The sequence below is a fragment of the Xiphophorus hellerii genome, chromosome 15, assembly GCF_003331165.1.
Source record: "Xiphophorus hellerii strain 12219 chromosome 15, Xiphophorus_hellerii-4.1, whole genome shotgun sequence".
In the NCBI taxonomy this organism is placed as follows: domain Eukaryota; kingdom Metazoa; phylum Chordata; class Actinopteri; order Cyprinodontiformes; family Poeciliidae; genus Xiphophorus; species Xiphophorus hellerii.
The window spans coordinates 26,016,871-26,025,393 of NC_045686.1; the positions used below are offsets into that span (position 1 = coordinate 26,016,871).

Consider the following 8,523-nt stretch of genomic DNA (forward strand, 5'->3'; position numbering starts at 1 on the left):
ACACAGAGACAGACGGTACACTCACACCTAGGGAGAATTTAGAGAACCCAATTAACCTAACAGTCATGTTTTTGGACTGTGGGAGGAAGCCGGAGTACCCAGAGAGAACCCACGCATGCACAGGGAGAACATGCAAACTCCATGCAGAAACACTCCGGACCCCAGGACCTTATTGCTGCAAGGCAACAATGCTACCAACAGCACCACTGTGCAGCCCAAATAGGTTGCTTAATTTTTTTATTATTAGTTTTAGCTCATTGAAATGTCTCTCCCCACCAGCAACAGTCACAGGCAGCGTGCAAAATATACGTGAAGCAAACCAGACATCTCAAAAAATGCTATGTTGTTGCACTTTGTTCAAGCTGCTATAACTTTATAAAAGCTATAACTTTAATAAAACATATGTTTTTCCACATTTGTTAAAGTTGTCACCATGTTGTGACAGCTTGCTATGAAATAGATAAACAGTGAAAAGATCAATCTCCTCCACCCTCTCCCTGAGCTGCTACTGCTGTCTAAAGAAATGCAACGTTTGGACCAAAATGAACCAATCAGAACCAGGAGGACAACATCATTCAGTCACTGCTAAGTGTGCTAATGGAAGATTTTATAAAGATTGTTTCAATTTCTGTGAGTAATAAATAAATTGTTTCTGTTGTGTAACTGTAAAAGGAGTAGAGAGACAGGAAAAATCCACATAGGTTGAACACTATGTTCCTCACCTTTTTCACTGGTACAGGGAAGAGGGGTTTATGCTAGTATAGGGGCTATAGCTGCTGCTGTCTGACTCATCTGTTGGTAAGTGCTGTAAAAGGTACAGGTACAAGTTAAATATATGAATATGTTGTTAAATTATTTCCTTCATTAATTAAATGCTAGTTAAATGGAGTGTTTGCCTCCAACAGGCAGCAGCAGTCGTTTTCTACTGCCTGCTGCTGAACGCCATCACTGTCAAATGTGCTAAGCAGGAACAAACCTTTTCATGCATGTCAGGGAGGTGTTCAGTGCAAATATGGATGTGTGCTTTTTGGTCTGGGAGTAGCATTACATGTTTCCTGCTAAAACAATTTTAAAAACACTATATGATTAATTTTGCTATTGAAAGGTCCCAGTTTTTTTTTCTATTTCTACAAGGAAAAAAAAGATAAAATATTTTTGTGGGAGGGGCCAACAATGACTTTCACTGGGTAAGTACTTTTTGAAAAGTACTTTTTTTGCAGTTTTGTGTTTGTTTGTGTATGAAAATATGAACTATAAGTTTATGTGGTTATATTGAGCAACTCTCGCTTGTTTGCTAAAGCTATCTTCGGTTATTTCTAAGCTAGCATTATTTGTAACACAAGTGCTTTTTAGTTCAGTTGACTTAGAATATGCAGATGGCTATATTCTGCAGTGTTGTATAAAGTACTGGAATCTCAGAGTCAAGTAAAAGTACAAGTACCTCTCCAAAATACGACTTTGGTAAAAGTCGAAGTCACTGACTGAAATGTTACTTGAGTAAAAGTCTTAAAGTATCTGAAACTTCTTGTACTTAAGTATGGAAATTACTGTAAAAATGGATGTACTCAAGTAATGTAATGAAAAGTACAAGTAAAAAGTAAAACAAGGCAAGTTTGAATGACATTTCTTATATCTTGGTAAACTTGTCAAATAAACTTAAAATAATGTACCCAACCAAGTGCAGGCAAAATGAAACCTGCTAATAAATTGTTCCAGTTTTAAAGAGTAGCACATGTTAATGGTTTGTGGTTTTGAACTTGCATGCCTTTCCTATATTCGTTAAATTTAGTCTAAATTGCTATCGCTATGGCTTCTGTCCCCCATTGAACTAGGGTGACCAGACGTCCTCTTTTTCCCGGACATGTCCTACTTTTCAGACCTAAAAAGATGTCCGGGGGGAATTTAAAAATTGTCCGGGATTTTGGTCAATTGCCTCAAAACACATTACATAGCTTACAGTGGATTATAGGGCACGGCGCTGCGTGTCACGTAATCCCTGAGCCGCGTCAGTGCGGGCAGCACTCTTCTCTGTTCGACCCCCCCTCCCACACGATGCAAGGTGTTCCGATTTCTGATTTCCCCAACAATGGGAGAAGCGAAACAGGTGTATCCTATTGGAGGTGATGAACAAGCCAGGCAAGCAGGCTACGACTTTGTTCGGTAGCCTGCTTGCTAATCAGTAGGTGGGGTCAAAACACTTCGTTTCTCTCTCTCGCTTTTTTGTAACGAGTAACTAAACCACACATTGAAAATGTATCGGAGTAAAAGTACGCAATTGAGTTCGGAAATATAGTGAAGTAAAAGTGAAAGTCATCAAACATTTTCATACTCCAGGAAAGTATGAAGTACTCCAAAATGTACTTAAGTAAAGTAGTGAAGTATTTTTACTTCGTTACTATACAACACTGATATTCTGGTCGTTTTGCGGAAGTTGTTTGAGGGTAGGATGCCTCAACTGTTTTTTTTTATTATTATTTTCTCTGGCACACATGACTGTCAACGTTAACGTTAGCGCACGCGATTAACCTGAACATTTTAAGGCGTTAATATTAGACAATGCAGAGCCTCTCTTCCGCGGAGGGTTATCTAGTTCACAGCACCGCGGTGAAAGTTGAAACTCTTCAACTCACCGCATCTAGTTTACTAGCCCGCAATTTCACGTGCACGAATTACACCGGTCTTCCCTGGCTAGATGAGGACAATAGAGTGCCGCCTCATCACAGGAAATGAATGTAGAGGAACATTTCTAAACCAACGTTTAAAACAAACTGTCTTTCTATAGAGCTTTGGAACATGACGTCACTGCTCTAGGCGTAGGGATATAAGCGCCATCTTGTATGGCCATAAACATAACTGAGAAAACGACTGTCTCACAGATATTTAGAATTTTTGAATCTAAGTTACTTAAAATAATTAGCAATGGTTCGAACTTGCTGCGTTATTGGATGTAATGTCCGATCACACAACCGAAACGGTAAAAAGATGGAAAACAGACTTTGGTTTCACTGTTTTCTTGCCTGTAAACAACGCGAGGAGGCTAAGCTTTCGGAGCTAAACTGTCGGAGCTAACGAGAAGGAGACGAATGTCATGCACCGCTGGGTATCAGCGGTGACACGTCCTGATATTACGTTCTCCAACATTCCAAGATATTGTAGTACTTGTATGTTTCTGCTTATGCCAGCACTATTTTCCATGCTTGCTAGGTCGATCTGAGTTTAGGTGCGTTACTGTGCATTTATCTCGTTAACGGAACTCTGCATGCAGTGGGTGTGTGTTCCAGGGGAATGTTTTGGTGGTGGGACTGTTTTTCTGTTGGATGCTCGCTGACCCAAGTACACCTCGCTGCAGCAAACAGAATGGGGCGGGGTCGGACCTTTCCGTCAGTCCCATACCTTATTTGGAAATGGGACTATTGCATTCCGGAAATGAAGGGGGCGCTATTTTCATAATCACTAGTATAAATACCTTAAGACGCGGAGTTAAGAGGAAAGGAAGAAGAAAGAAAGAAAGAAGTTTGAGAGGTTCTTCCACTGGTGTTCGGCGCACGATCACGGATCAATGCAAAACTCACAAAGTCAACAAAAGGTATTTTTACCTTCTTAAATTTTTTTTTACATAGTTTATCAATACGCTTTTCTAGATTAGGTTGAAAATACAATTAACAGCTGTAAACTAGTGAAATTCATAATTCATACAGGGGAAGGCTAGTTTTAGCATGTAGCATAGCTAATTATTATCCGGCAGGGCACCATTAGATAAAAATAGAAAAGTAGGTAACATGTATAATTGAGAAATGTATTTTATGCTCAAACTTTATTTTTTATTTTCATTATACAGATCCACGTATCTATTTGCAACATGAACGATAAATATTGCTGTCCCCTTTGCTCATACAAGCTACAGAACCATATAGCACAAACTGCTATGGTTCAACATAACGGTATGTATAACTACACTTGAAAAATATAAAATATTTTTTACATACTTACCAGTTTTCTAGTGTTTTTCTTTTATTTTTAAAGGTTAATCTTTTTAAATATGTTTTGTACACCAATGTTAAATTTCTGGAAAGTCTAATATATTTTATAAACTAACAGCAGCCATTATAGGTGGGTGTAGTACCCAGATGTGATACTCTAATGACGAGTAGCACTACTTCAATATAGTTTTAGTAAGTAACTGCAATAAACTACACTAGTAAGAGTAACAAAGTATTTGGTGAAATGGCAATTATTAAGTACTGTTTTACTGATCATAATGTGCAATGTGATTTTTTATTTTGTTTGGTTTTTTGTTTTTTTCAGATGCCTTTAAATGTTCTTGAAGCTGTTTTCCAGGAGGTGATACCAGCACAGGGAGACTCAGCTTACCTCACCTTGGCATTGACCTGCAAGTGCTTTGAAGCCGTTGTGTCTGACCCAGTTTTTAGGAAGAAGACTCACTTTGCTTGGCTGGATGGTAAGGACCTTTGACTTTTTTCACCTAAAACATGTGAAATTAGATTTCAATTACATGAAATCGATTTTTCATTAACAGGTGAGATCAACTGGGGTAAATTTTCAAAAACATTCAAGGCAGAAAACCGGATTCCTTTTGCGGTTGTAACGTGTTCTTCCTGCCACCGGTAATATAAAGACTGTGGGCTTCACCGGCAATGGAAGACGAGGAGAGTACCCTGGTTACTACTGTAATGGCCGACCTGGACACTGCACTGACTGTCAATACTGAATGCAAGGAGAATATTAGTTGCTTTCCTCAGTCTTTCACACATTTCAGTTGTCACACATTGTTCGTTTTTTTTGTTACAAGCCATTTTAAATCATTTCTGCTAAAGAATATTTGCCTTTTGACTTGTGCAGTCATCCTTTTTAATAATGTGTTCTTTCAATATTATTTACATTTTTGAATGTTCCTTTTGTTGTAGCTCAGTTGATTTACATTATTTAGTTTTCATAGAAATGGTGTTGTTTCCACACAAAGTTATATTGTGGCTGTAATTTGTTGGAGAGAGTAGAATCAATAAAGTAGTTGTAAATATATTGTAACAGCGTTGTTTAACAATAGGATAACCTTGTTTTAAAAATTTTAAATGCAAGCAAAGCTAATAACTTGCAATATTTTATATGTGTAAATACAATGTTTCCTATACTTTTTGAACAATGACTGGAATCAATACAAATTTTCTTTACAAACCTGACATACAGCTAAGTTGTTTATGTTTTAACAGTCAGAATCAACTGTTGGGGTTTTTTGTAATAAAGTAAGCACATACAGAAACATATTGTTCGGTTACAATGTCATAATACAAACATAAGATTAAAGGTATCCTGAGCAGGACTTTATGAAGAGAGATAATCCCGGCGCCATTAGGCTGAGATGGAGACACATGATCAGGTGATTGGCTGAGCAGGTCAGATAAAGACAGTTATAGTTAGAAACTAGAAAATTCCTGAAGAAATTTAACCGGGGCCTGCCAAAGTGTGCCCGTCGGTTTGGACCCAGCGTTCTGATGCTAGAAATTAGCATCAATGCTAAAGAAAGCTGCAACGTAATCAATAGCATGTGGAGATTGACAAGAATGTTTACTAACATGGACTTGCACCATTCAGTATGATAAAGTAAGTGTATCAGCTAAAATTAGCAAAAATGCTATGTTTTCTATAATGGACTTACTCCATTCAGTATACTAAACATGGCTAAAAAGTAAAATAAATAGCTTATTAAAGCTAAAATGCTAATGCTAATGAACTGCCTTGCTGCGAAAGGCAGTTCCCTAACCTGAGAGAAACAGATAATGCAGAATAATATTATTCTGCATTATCTACTAACCTGAGGGGCATATTGAGGCTTTTATTTGCACCATTCAGTATGATAAAGTAAGTGTATCAGCTGAAATTAGCAAAAATGCTAATGTTAGCATGATTGCTGTCAGTAGCATGTGGGACATCACTAGGATGTTTTCTATAATGGACTTACTCCATTCAGTATACTAAACATGGCTAAAAAGTAAAATAAATAGCTAATAGCTTATTAAAGCTAAAATGCTAATGAACTGCCTTGCTGTGCAAGGCAGTTCCCTAACCTGAGAGAAACAGATAATGCAGAATAATATTATTGCACCGCCTATGGCGGTGCACTAACCTGAGGGGCATATTGAGGCTTTTATTTTGAAATTTGAAGTAAGCTTCATATTAAATGCCCAGACTCTTCCATTGTGTAACAGTGCTTTGGATAAACCAGTCACATAAAGCCAAAAAGAGCAATTACATGATGTAAAAATTGGCAAGGCTTTTATTTTGAAATTTTTGTTGAGCTTCATTTCCAAGGTGCAAACTAATCCCATGTATAACAGTGATTGGATAAAATCAGTTATATAATGCTCAAAAGAGCAATTACATGTTGTAAAAATATTCAATTCTTTTATGTTGAAATTTTCAGTATGCTTCATTTTAAAGTTCCAAACTAATCCAATGTGTAACAGTGCTTTGGATAAAAAAAGTCACATAAAGCCAAAAAGCGCAATTACATGATGTAAAACTTCTCAAGGCTTTTATTTTGAAATTTTCATTAAGCTTAATTTTAAATTGCCACACTAATCCCATGTGTAACAATGATTGGGTAAAATCAGTTATAAAAAGCCCAAAACACAAGTAGTTCTAAAGGCCAGCTCAGTCCTCCTCTGTAGTAACTGACAGTTCCTCCATGTTTGTAGTTCTGACATTCAGCTCAGACCTCTTTTGTAGGCACTGAGTGTCCGCCATGTTGTAGTTCTAACCTTCAGTCATTGTAGTTCTAAAGAGCAGCTCAGCTGTCGTGTGAGTGAGACAGAGCGGGAGAGACAGAATTGTAACTGTTTGAAGCAGTTAGTTTTTCTGATCAAAGCAGGCTGAACATATCTTTCTCTAAATGCTGTCAATAGCATGTGGGATATCATTAGAATGTTGTCTGTAATTGACTTACTCCACTCAGTATATTAAACATGGCTAATAAGTAAGAAAATAGCTAATAGCTTATTTAAGGTAAAAGGCTAATGCTAATGAACTGCCTTGCTGTGCAAGGCAGTTCCCTAACCTGAGAGAAAAATATAATGCATGCTAATATTATTGCACCGCCTATGGTGGTGCATTAACCTGAGGGGGATATTGAGGCTTTTATTTTGAAAAAAAAACATAAGCTTCATATTAAATGATCACACTAATTAAAATGTCTAACAGTGTTTGGGTTAAATCCGTTATTTACTGGCCAAAACAGCCAGTAGCTCTAAATGGCAGCTCAGCCCTCTGTTTTAACTGAGTGTTGATTAGAACTACAGTGATGCGTATTTGTAGTCCTAACCAGCAGCCAATCGCCTCCTGTGTTCCATTGCTGTGGTTATCAATCCTCTGCTAACTGTCATGTGTGTGTGAGACAGAAAGGTGGAGAAAAAATTCTATCTTTGTGAGACACCCCATTGGTTTATATGGAAAAAGCAGTCTGAACAACTCCTTGCCGTTCAGGAACTGAGAGACGTATTGGAAAACCGTTTGAAGCATATGAGAGGGCTATTTGTCGTCTCCCATAGTACCGCGATTCATATTTGTAGCTCACTCACAGTAATTGCAGTGATGAGACAAAGATGGTGTATGCAGAGCTCATTAATTTTGCAGAAATACATGGAAGTGAATCTGGGAGATTTGTCAGTTACCCTGGCGCATGATTTCACTCTGAAGCACCTTGACAGAAAACCGTAAGCCCTAGAGAAATTTTGAAAACATTTTACCGGAGCAGGCATGCGTATCAATGTCATGACCGAGTTTGATACCAATCGGGCGATATCTGTGGGTGTGACGGCGATTTCAAAATTGTTTTGGGGTCAAAAATTCTCTTCATTTTTCACTCTAAAGGAGCGGCAGTTGGTGTCAGTTATGCCCTGCGTTTCGGCAGTTGGAAATTTGGCTCGTTTTTCGCTTTTTACGTCACCATCGTAAGTCCGATTCCCTATAAAAGTAATAGCTCCAATGCCGGGAATAAGCCGCACGTTTTGATACCACTTTTGTGGGTGGGCACGCAGCGGTACGAGCCGCATTAACGGGAACGGAAGAATAATATATACTAGACTAGAAAATTTCGGAAGAAATTTAGCCGGGGCCTGCCAAGGCGCGCCCGTCGGGCTTGGGCCCGGCGTCGTCACGCCACAAATCGGCGTCGACGCTAAAGAACGCCGCGACGTAATCAGTGGCACGCGGAGAACCGCAAGAACGTTAAGCGAGGCGGACGTGCACCATTCAGTACGATTTAAAATGTTGTCAAGGCTTTTATTTTGGAAGTTTTGTTAAACTTCATTTCAAAGGGCCAAACTAATCCCATGCGTAACAGTCATTGGGTTAAAATAGTTATATAATGCTCAAAACACAAGTAGCTGATGTAAAAATATTCAAGGCTTTTATTTTGAAATGTTTGTTAAGCTTCATTTCAAAGCGCCAAACTAATCCTATGTTTATCAGTGCTTTGGATGAAAACGTCAAATAAAGCCAAAAAGAGCA

The 8,523-nt window shown here is 38.3% G+C and overlaps 1 protein-coding gene and 1 long non-coding RNA gene across 5 annotated transcripts in view; both read left to right on the forward strand.

Annotated features, from left to right (window-relative positions):
- dse (dermatan sulfate epimerase) overlaps positions 1 to 8,523 on the forward strand; it is an 89,195-nt gene that overhangs the window by 12,889 nt on the left and 67,783 nt on the right. The gene's annotated exons all lie outside the window — the stretch shown is intronic.
- On the forward strand, positions 3,456 to 4,584 carry LOC116734108 (uncharacterized). 2 transcript variants are annotated; one of them, XR_004342170.1, is made up of 4 exons: positions 3,457 to 3,586; positions 3,839 to 3,941; positions 4,306 to 4,459; positions 4,538 to 4,584. It is a non-coding gene; the product is annotated as an uncharacterized LOC116734108 (long non-coding RNA). The 2 variants fall into 2 exon arrangements; XR_004342169.1 differs by having other exon boundaries at positions 3,456 to 3,941.